Source organism: Corythoichthys intestinalis, chromosome 17 (genome assembly GCF_030265065.1).
Source record: "Corythoichthys intestinalis isolate RoL2023-P3 chromosome 17, ASM3026506v1, whole genome shotgun sequence".
NCBI classification, from domain to species: domain Eukaryota; kingdom Metazoa; phylum Chordata; class Actinopteri; order Syngnathiformes; family Syngnathidae; genus Corythoichthys; species Corythoichthys intestinalis.
In genome coordinates this window covers 7198379-7211373 of record NC_080411.1, presented here as the reverse complement: position 1 = coordinate 7211373, position 12995 = coordinate 7198379, and the positions used below count along the sequence as shown (strand labels likewise).

The following is a 12995-nucleotide window of genomic DNA, read 5'->3' as shown; positions in this document are numbered from 1 at the left end:
ATTTTTAGTTCATTTGCTCATTTATTGCCGGGAAGTCTTGAAATGACACCCCATAGAGTGCCTGCTCTATTATTGGATTTTGACTAGGGTTGTTCCGATCATGTTTTTTGCTCCCGATCCGATCCCGATCATTTTAGTTTGAGTATCTGCCGATCCTGATATTTCCCGATCCGATCGGTTTTTTTTTTGCTCCCGATTCAATTCCAATCATTCCCGATAATTTTTCCCGATCATATACATTTTGGCAATGCATTAAGAAAAAAATGAATAAAACTCAGACGAATATATACATTCAACATACAGTACATAAGTACTGTATTTGTTTATTATGACAATAAATCCTCAAGATGGCATTTACATTATTAACATTCTTTCTGTGAGAGGGATCCCCGGATAGAAAGACCTGTAATTCTTAAAGGATAAATGTGACTTTGTTTATTGTGACTAAATATTGCCATCTAGTGTATTTGTTGAGCTTTCAATAAATGATACTGTAGCCATTTAACTGTTCTGCCCAAATGCATGATGGGAAGTGCAACCATGACTGAGTAGTGGGACCAATTCATATATCTTCTCTGCGTTGGGAAATAACATAGGGTGTTAAGAAAAAGATCAATTACTACCTTTCTTCCCCACATTGCTTCCCACTAGGTTTCTAATTGTTGAGAGAGGAACTAAACTAAAAAAAAGGCTTCAAAGGCTGCCAAAATTCTCTTTACTCATTTTAGGTTGCCTTTTAGCTCTATGTATACGTAAAACAGTGCCATTATAGATTGAACGCGACAATGCGTGAGTGGGTAGTGCAGCGCATGCGTTAATTGCGTTAAATATTTTAATGTTATTACCGCTGTTAACGCGATAAATTTGATAACCCTACTTTAAGCCAAAACTAAAGACTCGGATGAGTGTAAGACATTTTGTCTGTAACGTTACATACAATTAGAAAACTATTTAATTAAAAAATATATACTGTATATATATTAAAAAAGGCATGTCCGATATTTTTTTGCCGATTCCGATACTTTGAAATTGCGTTAAATATTTTAACGTGATTAATTAAAAAAAAAACTAATTACCGCCATTAACGCGATAAATTTGATAGCCCTACTTTAAGCCAAAACTAAAGACTCTGGATGAGTGTAAGACATTTTGTCTGTAACGTTAAATACAATTAGAAAACGATTTAATTAAAAAAAAATATATATATATATATATATTAAAAAAAGGCATGTCCGATATTTTTTTGCTGATTCTGATACTTAGAAAATGACGTGATCGGACCCGATCGATCCGATCGATCGGGGGATCTTTAATTTTGACTCTTCTTTTAAAGCCCACAGAATATTGTGTTCTATTACTAGCCAAGCGTATCGATACTGAAATGTTGTATCCGGATACGATATTTGATTGCAAAAGAATCGATACTGAATTATTTGTTTTTGAGCGACTGTAGAAATTTGTCGTCAAAGGGGAAATTTGAATTTTGTTCTTACCATTTTTCGATTAACTCGAGTAATTCGATTAGAAAAATAGGAATCAAATTAAATTTTGCTGCTTTGAATATTCGTTTAATTAAAGATGTAATGGTTGGTTTTGTAAGTGTTTGCATTTAGTTTTATTGATTTAGGTGAATACACTTCCCTCTAATGGCAACAGTGAAAACGATACAACTCATTTCACATGGCTGAATTAAGCTGCTCCCTGTTTTTGTTTCTGCAGCAGGATGGTGCTCCATCGCATACTTCATACTCATACAGTGGGGCAAATAAGTATTTAGTCAACCACCAATTGTGCAACTTCTCCTACTTGAAAAGACTAGAGAGGCCTGTAATTTTCAACATGGGTAAACTTCAACCATGAGAGACAGAATGTGGAAAACAAAAACAGAAAATCACAGTGTTTGATTTTTAAATAATGTATTTGCAAATTAGAGTGGAAAATAAGTATTTGGTCACATACAAACAACTGTCAAAGAGGTCTAACTTCTTCTAACGAGGTCTAACGAGGCTCCACTCGTTACCTGTATTAATGGCACCTGTTTTAACTCATTATCGGTATAAAAGGCACCTGTCCACAACCTCCGTCAGTCACACTCCAAACTCCACTATGGCTAAGACCAAAGAGCTGTCGAAGGACACCAGAGACAAAATTGGGAAGACTGAATCTGCAATAGGTAAAACGCTTGGTGTAAAGAAATCAACTGTGGGAGCAATTATTAGAAAAATGGAAGACATACAAGGCCACTGATAATCTCCCTCGTTCTGGGGCTCCATGCAAGATCTCACCCCGAGGCGTCAAAATGATAACAAGAACAGTGATCAAAAATCCCAGAACCACACGGAGGGACCTAGTGAATGACCTACAGAGAGCTGGGACCACAGTAACAAAGGCTACAATCAGTAACACAATGCGCCGCCAGGGACTCAAATCCTGCACTGCCAGACGTGTCCCCCTGCTGAAGCCAGTACACGTCCAGGCCCGTCTGCGGTTCACTAGAGAGCATTTGGATGATCCAAAAGAGGACTAGGAGAATGTGTTATGGTCAGATGAAACCAAAATAGAACTTTTTGTTAAAAACACAGGTTCTCGTTTTTGGAGGAGAAAGAATACTCAATTGCATCCGAAGAACACCATACCCACTGTGAAGCGTGGGGGTGGAAAAATCATGCTTTGGGGCTGTTTTTCTGCAAAGGGACCAGGACGACTGATCTGTGTAAAGGAAAGAATGATTGGGGCCATGTATCGAGAGACTTTGAGTGAAAATCTTCTTCCATCAGCAAGGGCATTGAAGATGAGACATGGCTGGGTCTTTCAGCATGACAATGATCCCAAACACACAGCCAGGGCAACAAAGGAGTGGCTTCGTAAGAAGCATTTCAAGGTCCTGGAGTGGCCTAGCCAGTCTCCAGATCTCAACCCCATAGAAAATCTATGGAGGGAGTTGAAAGTCCGTGTTGCCCAACGACAGCCCCAAAACATCACCGGTCTAGAGGAGATCTGCATGGAGGCATGGGCCAAAATACCAGCAACAGTGTGTGAAAAGCTTGTGAAGAGTTACAGAAAACGTTTGGCCACCGTTATTGCAAACAAAGGGTACATTACGTACTTATTTTCCACCATGATTTGCAAATAAATTCTTTGAAAATCAAACAATGTGATTTTCTGTTTTTTTTTTCCACATTCTGTCTCTCATGGTTGAGGTTTACCCATGTTGACAATTACAGGCCTCTCTAATATTTTCAAGTGGGAGAACTTGCACAATTAGTGGTTAACTAAATACTTATTTGCCCCACTGTACATCTCTACCTCAAAGTTCCTCAAAGCAAAGAAGATCAAGATCCTCCAGGACTGGCCAGCCCAGTCACCAAACATGAACATCATTGAGCATGTCTGGGGTAGGATGAAAGAGGAAGCATGGAAGATGAAACCCAAGAATGTTGATGAACTCTGGGAGGCATGCAAGACTGCTTTCTTTGATGTTCCTGATGACTTCATCAATAAATTGTATGAATCCTTGCCGAAGCCCATGAAAGTCATACAAAATATTAAATTTGGATCTCACAGCACCACTACTTAATTCGCTTATGTTATGTAAGATATTTTTGTATTTGAAGTGCATTTTTTGTTCAATTTTCACACTACTTTCTGTAGGCGACAAAACTTTTGTCTTGCCAAAATTGGACCTTTTTGTCTTCATTAAATGATCAATCTTTTTTTCAGTGAAATAAATAGATTTTTGTACATTCAACATCATTTGGGATGGTCTTAGCTTTCTTCTGAGCCATTTCTGAAACCAATTGAATGATTAAAAGTCAGGTTATTGGCAATTGTTTCTACAAAATGGATAAAAGTCAGGTTATTAGGGCCCGAGCACTGAGCGTGCGAAGGCCCTATTGTTTTGCAAAGGATTATTATTATTATTATTATTATTCTTCTTTTTTCAGGGCAAATGAAAATGGCCAATTTGGAGGCCTGAACATGCACGAAAAGTCACCAAAATTTGCACATACGTGCGGCTTTGCGTAAAATTCGATAATCTTGTGTCGTTTTGAAAAAATGTCAAAAAATGGCTCAGTGGCGCCCCCTTGACCCTTAAAATTTTCAAAAAGGCCTCTCCTCTCAGGTTTTCAACGTAGAGCAATGAAATTTGGGGAGTAGATACCTTATGCCTAACTGTTCAAAAAAGCCTCTTGCACCCATATTCCAAATCCAACAGGAAATCGGATATTTTGGATCAAATGTGAATTTTTTATCGGTTCACAGTTGGAGTTTACATTTGGAGGCCTGAACATGCACGAAAACTCACCAAAATTTGCACATACATGCAACTTTGCGTAAATTTTGATAATCTACAAAAAAAATTAACAAAATGGCTCAGTGGCGCCCCCTTGAAATTTTCAAAAAGGCCTTTCCTATTAGGTTTTTTCAACGTAGAACAATGAAATTTGGCGAGACGATACATTGTGCAAAACTGCTCCAAAAAGTCTCTTGCACCCATATTCCAAACCCAACAGGAAGCCGGAAATTTTGGATCAAATGTGAAATTTTATCGATTTACATTTGAGACCTTGTCGCTGAAGAAAATAGTTGGATCGTCTTCAAAATTGGTCAGACTATTCAGGAGACATATGAGATCTTAAGTTTTCAAAATGGTGAGTTTTCACTCAAGGGTGTGACCTGGGCGTGGTCCCAAAGTCGGCCATTTTTGGGCAAAATACCAAATTCAGAAAATGATTAAAAACTCCGTGATACAACGTTCAATCTTTTTCATTTCTAGCATGTATATGAGATATCCCAGCCTGAACACGACTGCATTGAAATATTACCCATTAGGCCTGGCGCCCCCTAGTGGGAACAGGAAATGGCCTTCTTTACGAGACAGGCTCCTCCTCCAAGGGAAAAAAATCTATTGACCTCAAACCTGTTTCAGGGGAGCCTCAAGACATGTGTTCAGGTGCCTGATGAAAAATATTGAGGTTTCATTGAAGCGGAGAGGTCCAAACTGGAAGTGAAAATGACCATCAACAATTTGTCTCGCCAAAAACTTTGAACAGTCATAACTCGGCAGATATACAACATATCTGAGCCAAACTTCCCGTGTTTGTTGAGAGTCATACCTTGAAGGTTCTTGTAGGGGTCATTTGCATCAACTCTACAGTGCCAACTAGTGGCGACAAAAAGAAGTTTTAAAAAAGGCCTTTCCTATTGGGTTTTTTCAACATAGAGCGAGGAAATTTGGGGAGTAGATACCTTATGCAAAACTGCTCCAAAAAGTCTCCTGCACCCGTATTCCAAATCCAACAGGAAATCGGGTATTTTGGATCGAATGTGAAATTTTTATCGGTTCACAGTAGGAGTTTACATTTGGAGGCTTGAATATGCATAAAAACTCACAAAAATTTGGACATAAATGCGGCTTTCCATAACGTTCAATAATCTTGCAACGTTACGAAAACATGTAACAAGATGGCTCAGTGGCGCCCCCTTGAAATTTTCAAAAAGGCCTCTCCATTTAGGTTTTTTCAACCTAGAGGGATGAAATTCGGAGAGTCGATACCTTGTACAAAAATGCTCCAAAAAGTCTCTTGCATGCATATTCCAAACCCAACAGGAAATCGGGTATTTTGGATTGAATGTGAAATTTTTATCGATTTACAGTGTGCACATTTTACACCTTGGCACCTAGGGAATTAGTTTGATCATTCTCAAAATTGGCGAGACTGTTCATGAGGCATATGAAATCTTAAGTTATCAAAATGGTGTGTTTTCATTCACGGGCCTGACCTGGGCGGGGTGCCAAAGTCGGCCATCTTTTCGTCAAAACACCGAATTCGGAAAATGACTGATAAATCCCTCATACAACGTTCAATCTATTTTAAATCTGGCATGTGTGTGAGGTATACCAGCCTGAGCAGGACTGGATTGAAAACTTACCATTTGTGCCTGGCGCCTCGTAGTGGGAACAGGAAGTGCCCTTTTTTACGGGACACACTCCTCCTCTAAAGGGAAAAAATCAATCTACCTCAAACCTGCATAAGGGAAGCCTTAAGACCTGTCTTCAGGTGCCTGATGAAAAATATTGAAGTTTTGTTGAAGCGGAGGGGTCCAAACAGGAAAGTGAAAATGACTGTCAACAATTTTTCTCTCCAAAAACTTTGAACAGTCATAACTCGGCAGATATACAACATATCTGCGCCAAACTTCCCGTGCTTGTTGAGAGTCATACCCTGAAGGGCCTTGTAGGGGTCATTTGCATCAACCCTACAGCGCCAACTAGTGGCAATAGAAAGTCACTCGTTTTTCCAATACATGTCCAGTTCTTTTCAGGTTGGTCATTGTAGTTTCAAGACCTATTAAAATACTTATTTACGGCCCATGTCCACGTGTCTCTGTCTGTTGCCGTGACGACCCTTTGTTCGCCATTTAAAGGAAAGATTTTTTTTCAGAGACTCAGGCAGCTTATAGAGCCACAATATTTGGCACACTTGGTCGAATTGGCCCATTTAGAATATTAATTTTGGTTTTGAATAAGGGCTTGGCTGCACAGCTCAGTAGTGGCTCCTTTTTTGTAGTACTCTCTCCAATAGGGGTTTTTATCTCTTGGGTGTGGGAATGTAAATAGGCGACTTTCGAGCATGTTAGGTTGTAATGAGATGATTAGAGAGGAGGATCTGCCACCACCCTGACCTGCACACAGTCCGAGTTGCGTGACGTCCGAGTTGCGCTAGATTGCGAGGGCCCGTTCAGTCCTGCTTGCAGGCCTAGTTAGGGCCCGAGCACTAGACGTGCGAAGGCCCTATTGTTTTGCAAAGGATTATTATTATTATTATTATTATTATTATTATTATTATTATTATTATTATTCTTCTTTTTTCAGGGCAAATGAAAATGGCCAATTTGGAGGCCTGAACATGCACGAAAAGTCACCAAAATTTGCACATACGTGCCGCTTCGCGTAAATTTTGATAATCTTGTGTCGTTTTGAAAAAATGTCAAAAAATGGCTCAGTGGCGCCCCCTTTACCCTTAAAATTTTCAAAAAGGCCTCTCCTCTCAGGTTTTCAACGTAGAGCAATGAAATTTGGGGAGTAGATACCTTATGCCTAACTGTTCAAAAAAGCCTCTTGCACCCATATTCCAAATCCAACAGGAAATCGGATATTTTGGATCAAATGTGAAATTTTTATCGGTTCACAGTTGGGGTTTACATTTGGAGGCCTGAACATGCACGAAAACTCACCAAAATTTGCACATACATGCAACTTTGCGTAAATTTTGATAATCTACAAAAAAATTTAACAAAATCGCTCAGTGGCGCCCCCTTGAAATTTTCAAAAAGGCCTTTCCTATTAGGTTTTTTCAACGTAGAACGATGAAATTTGGCGAGTCGATACATTGTGCAAAACTGCTCCAAAAAGTCTCTTGCACCCATATTCCAAATCCAACAGGAAGTCGGAAATTTTGGATCAAATGTGAAATTTTATCGATTTACATTTGAGACCTTGTCGCTGAAGAAAATAGTTGGATCGTCTTCAAAATTGGTCAGAGTATTCAGGAGACATATGAGATCTTAAGTTTTCAAAATGGTGTGTTTTCACTCAAGGGTCGGGCCTGGGCGTGGTCCCAAAGTCGGCCATTTTTGGGCAAAATACCAAATTCAGAAAATGATTAAAAACTCCGTGATACAACGTTCAATCTTTTTCATTTCTAGCATGTATATGAGATATCCCAGCCTGAACACGACTGCATTGAAATATTACCCATTAGGCCTGGCGCCCCCTAGTGGGAACAGGAAATGGCCTTCTTTACGAGACAGGCTCCTCCTCCAAGGGAAAAAAATCTATTGACCTCAAACCTGTTTCAGGGGAGCCTCAAGACATGTGTTCAGGTCCCTGATAAAAAATATTGAGGTTTCGTTGAAGCGGAGAGGTCCAAACTGGAAGTGAAAATGACCGTCAACAATTTGTCTCGCCAAAAATTTTGAACAGTCATAACTCGGCAGATATGCAACATATCTGCGCCAAACTTTCCGTGTTTGTTGAGAGTCATACCCTGAAGGTTCTTGTAGGGGTCATTTGCATCAACTCTACAGTGCCAACTAGTGGCGAAAGAAAGAAGTTTTAAAAAAGGCCTTTCCTATTGGGTTTTTTCAACATAGAGCAAGGAAATTTGGGGAGTAGATACCTTATGCAAAACTGCTCCAAAAAGTCTCTTGCACCCATATTCCAAATCCAACAGGAAATTGGGTATTTTGGATCGAATGTGAAATTTTCATGGGTTCACAGTAAGAGTTTACATTTGGAGGCTTGAATATGCATAAAAACTCACCAAAATTTGCACATACATGCGGCTTTGGATAACGTTCGATAATCTTGCAACGTTACGAAAAAATTTAACAAAATGGCTCAGTGGCGCCCCCTTGAAATTTTCAAAAAGGCCTCTCCATTTAGGTTTTTCTAACATAGAGTGATGAAATTTGGAGAGTCAAAACTTTGTGCAAAACTGCTCCAAAAAGTCTCTTGCACACACATTCCAAATCCTACAGGAAATCGGGTATTTTGGATTGAATGTGAAATTTTTATCGATTTACAGTGTGCACATTTTACACATTGGCACCTAGGGAATTAGTTTGATCATTCTCAAAATTGGCGAGCCTGTTCATGAGGCATATGAAATCTTAAGTTATAAAAATGGTGTGTTTTCATTCACGGGCCTGACCTGGGCGGGGTGCCAAAGTCGGCCATTTTTTCGCCAAAACACCGAATTCGGAAAATGACTGATAACTCCCTCATACAACGTTCAATCTATTTTAAATCTGGCATGTGTGTGAGGTATACTAGCCTGAGCAGGACTGGATTGAAAATTTACCATTTGTGCCTGGCGCCTCCTAGTGGGAACAGGAAATGCCCTTTTTTACGGGACACACTCCTCCTCTAAAGGGAAAAAATCAATCTACCTCAAACCTGCAAAAGGGAAGCCTTAAGACCTGTGTTCAGGTGCCTGATGAAAAATATTGAAGTTTCGTTGAAGCGGAGGGGTCCAAACAGGAAAGTGAAAATGACTGTCAACAATTTTTCTCTCCAAAAACTTTGAACAGTCATAACTCGGCAGATATACAACATATCTGCGCCAAACTTCCCGTGCTTGTTGAGAGTCATACCCTGAAGGGCCTTGTAGGGGTCATTTGCATCAACCCTACAGCGCCAACTAGTGGCAATAGAAAGTCACTCGTTTTTCCAATACATGTCCAGTTCTTTTCAGGTTGGTCATTGTAGTTTCAAGACCTATTAAAATACTTATTTACGGCCCATGTCCACGTGTCTCTGTCTGTTGCCGTGACGACCCTTTGTTCGCCATTTAAAGGAAATATTTTTTTTCAGAGACTCAGGCAGCTTATAGAGCCACAATAGTTGGCACACTTGGTCGAATTGGCCCAGTTAGAAGATTAATTTTAGTTTTGAATAAGGGCTTGGCTGCACAGCTCAGTAGTGGCTCCTTTTTTGTAGTACTCTCTCCAATAGGGGTTTTTATCTCTTGGGTGTGGGAATGTAAATAGGCGACTTTCGAGCATGTTAGGTTCTAATGAGATGATTAGAGAGGAGGATCTGCCACCGCCCTGACCTGCACACAGTCCGAGTTGCGTGACGTCCGAGTTGCGCTAGATCGCGAGGGCCCGTTCAGTCCTGCTTGCAGGCCTAGTTATTATTATTCTTTTTTCAGGGCAAATGAAAATGGCCAATTTGGAGGCCTGAACATGCACGAAAAGTCACCAAAATTTGCACATACGTGCCGCTTCGCGTAAATTTCGATAATCTTGTGTCGTTTTGAAAAAATGTCAAAAAATGGCTCAGTGGCGCCCCCTTTACCCTTAAAATTTTCAAAAAGGCCTCTCCTCTCAGGTTTTCAACGTAGAGCAATGAAATTTGGGGAGTAGATACCTTATGCCTAACTGTTCAAAAAAGCCTCTTGCACCCATATTCCAAATCCAACAGGAAATCGGATATTTTGGATCAAATGTGAAATTTTTATCGGTTCACAGTTGGGGTTTACATTTGGAGGCCTGAACATGCACGAAAACTCACCAAAATTTGCACATACATGCAACTTTGCGTAAATTTTGATAATCTACAAAAAAATTTAACAAAATCGCTCAGTGGCGCCCCCTTGAAATTTTCAAAAAGGCCTTTCCTATTAGGTTTTTTCAACGTAGAACGATGAAATTTGGCGAGTCGATACATTGTGCAAACCTGCTCCAAAAAGTCTCTTGCACCCATATTCCAAATCCAACAGGAAGTCAGAAATTTTGGATCAAATGTGAAATTTTATCGATTTACATTTGAGACCTTGTCGCTGAAGAAAATAGTTGGATCGTCTTCAAAATTGGTCAGAGTATTCAGGAGACATATGAGATCTTAAGTTTTCAAAATGGTGTGTTTTCACTCAAGGGTCGGGCCTGGGCGTGGTCCCAAAGTCGGCCATTTTTGGGCAAAATACCAAATTCAGAAAATGATTAAAAACTCCGTGATACAACGTTCAATCTTTTTCATTTCTAGCATGTATATGAGATATCCCAGCCTGAACACGACTGCATTGAAATATTACCCATTAGGCCTGGCGCCCCCTAGTGGGAACAGGAAATGGCCTTCTTTACGAGACAGGCTCCTCCTCCAAGGGAAAAAAATCTATTGACCTCAAACCTGTTTCAGGGGAGCCTCAAGACATGTGTTCAGGTCCCTGATAAAAAATATTGAGGTTTCGTTGAAGCGGAGAGGTCCAAACTGGAAGTGAAAATGACCGTCAACAATTTGTCTCGCCAAAAATTTTGAACAGTCATAACTCGGCAGATATGCAACATATCTGCGCCAAACTTTCCGTGTTTGTTGAGAGTCATACCCTGAAGGTTCTTGTAGGGGTCATTTGCATCAACTCTACAGTGCCAACTAGTGGCGACAGAAAGAAGTTTTAAAAAAGGCCTTTCCTATTGGGTTTTTTCAACATAGAGCAAGGAAATTTGGGGAGTAGATACCTTATGCAAAACTGCTCCAAAAAGTCTCTTGCACCCATATTCCAAATCCAACAGGAAATTGGGTATTTTGGATCGAATGTGAAATTTTCATGGGTTCACAGTAAGAGTTTACATTTGGAGGCTTGAATATGCATAAAAACTCACCAAAATTTGCACATACATGCGGCTTTGGATAACGTTCGATAATCTTGCAACGTTACGAAAAAATTTAACAAAATGGCTCAGTGGCGCCCCCTTGAAATTTTCAAAAAGGCCTCTCCATTTAGGTTTTTCTAACATAGAGTGATGAAATTTGGAGAGTCAAAACTTTGTGCAAAACTGCTCCAAAAAGTCTCTTGCACACACATTCCAAATCCTACAGGAAATCGGGTATTTTGGATTGAATGTGAAATTTTTATCGATTTACAGTGTGCACATTTTACACCTTGGCACCTAGGGAATTAGTTTGATCATTCTCAAAATTGGCGAGCCTGTTCATGAGGCATATGAAATCTTAAGTTATAAAAATGGTGTGTTTTCATTCACGGGCCTGACCTGGGCGGGGTGCCAAAGTCGGCCATTTTTTCGCCAAAACACCGAATTCGGAAAATGACTGATAACTCCCTCATACAACGTTCAATCTATTTTAAATCTGGCATGTGTGTGAGGTATACTAGCCTGAGCAGGACTGGATTGAAAATTTACCATTTGTGCCTGGCGCCTCCTAGTGGGAACAGGAAATGCCCTTTTTTACGGGACACACTCCTCCTCTAAAGGGAAAAAATCAATCTACCTCAAACCTGCAAAAGGGAAGCCTTAAGACCTGTGTTCAGGTGCCTGATGAAAAATATTGAAGTTTCGTTGAAGCGGAGGGGTCCAAACAGGAAAGTGAAAATGACTGTCAACAATTTTTCTCTCCAAAAACTTTGAACAGTCATAACTCGGCAGATATACAACATATCTGCGCCAAACTTCCCGTGCTTGTTGAGAGTCATACCCTGAAGGGCCTTGTAGGGGTCATTTGCATCAACCCTACAGCGCCAACTAGTGGCAATAGAAAGTCACTCGTTTTTCCAATACATGTCCAGTTCTTTTCAGGTTGGTCATTGTAGTTTCAAGACCTATTAAAATACTTATTTACGGCCCATGTCCACGTGTCTCTGTCTGTTGCCGTGACGACCCTTTGTTCGCCATTTAAAGGAAATATTTTTTTTCAGAGACTCAGGCAGCTTATAGAGCCACAATAGTTGGCACACTTGGTCGAATTGGCCCAGTTAGAAGATTAATTTTAGTTTTGAATAAGGGCTTGGCTGCACAGCTCAGTAGTGGCTCCTTTTTTGTAGTACTTTCTCCAATAGGGGTTTTTATCTCTTGGGTGTGGGAATGTAAATAGGCGACTTTCGAGCATGTTAGGTTCTAATGAGATGATTAGAGAGGAGGATCTGCCACCGCCCTGACCTGCACACAGTCCGAGTTGCGTGACGTCCGAGTTGCGCTAGATCGCGAGGGCCCGTTCAGTCCTGCTTGCAGGCCTAGTTATTATTATTATTATTATTATTATTATTATTTTTATTAGGGCCCGAGCACTAGACGTGCGAAGGCCCTATTGTTTTGCAAAGGATTATTAGGGCCCGAGCACTAAGCGTGCGAAGGCCCTATTGTTTTGCAAAGGATTATTTTTTTTTTTTTTTTTTTTTTCAGGGCAAATGAAAACGGCCAATTTGGAGGCCTGAACATGCACGAAAAGTCACCAAAATTTGCACATACGTCCGGAAAATTGTAAATTTCGATAATTTTGCAACGTTGCAAAAAAATATAACAAAATGGCTCAGTGGCGCCCCCTTGAAATTTTAAAATTGGCCTATAACATTAGGGTCTTTCAGCGTAGAGCAATGAAATTTGGGGGGTCTATACCTTGTCCAAAACCGCTCCAAAAAAGCATTTACACCCATATTCCAAACCCAACAGGAAATCGGTTATTTTGGGTCAAA

At 40.1% G+C, this 12995-nt stretch overlaps 1 protein-coding gene and 1 long non-coding RNA gene across 3 annotated transcripts in view; one reads left to right on the top strand and one right to left on the bottom strand.

The window, feature by feature from the left end:
• Window positions 1-1786, top strand: part of LOC130905226 (uncharacterized) — a 118411-nt gene extending 116625 nt beyond the window's left edge. For both annotated transcript variants that reach the window (XR_009061072.1, XR_009061071.1), the window contains exon 7: window positions 1720-1786. This is a non-coding gene — a long non-coding RNA (uncharacterized LOC130905226). The remainder of the gene's footprint in view (window positions 1-1719) is intronic.
• ror2 (receptor tyrosine kinase-like orphan receptor 2) overlaps window positions 1-12995 on the bottom strand; it is a 125541-nt gene that overhangs the window by 94823 nt on the left and 17723 nt on the right. The window lies entirely within an intron of this gene.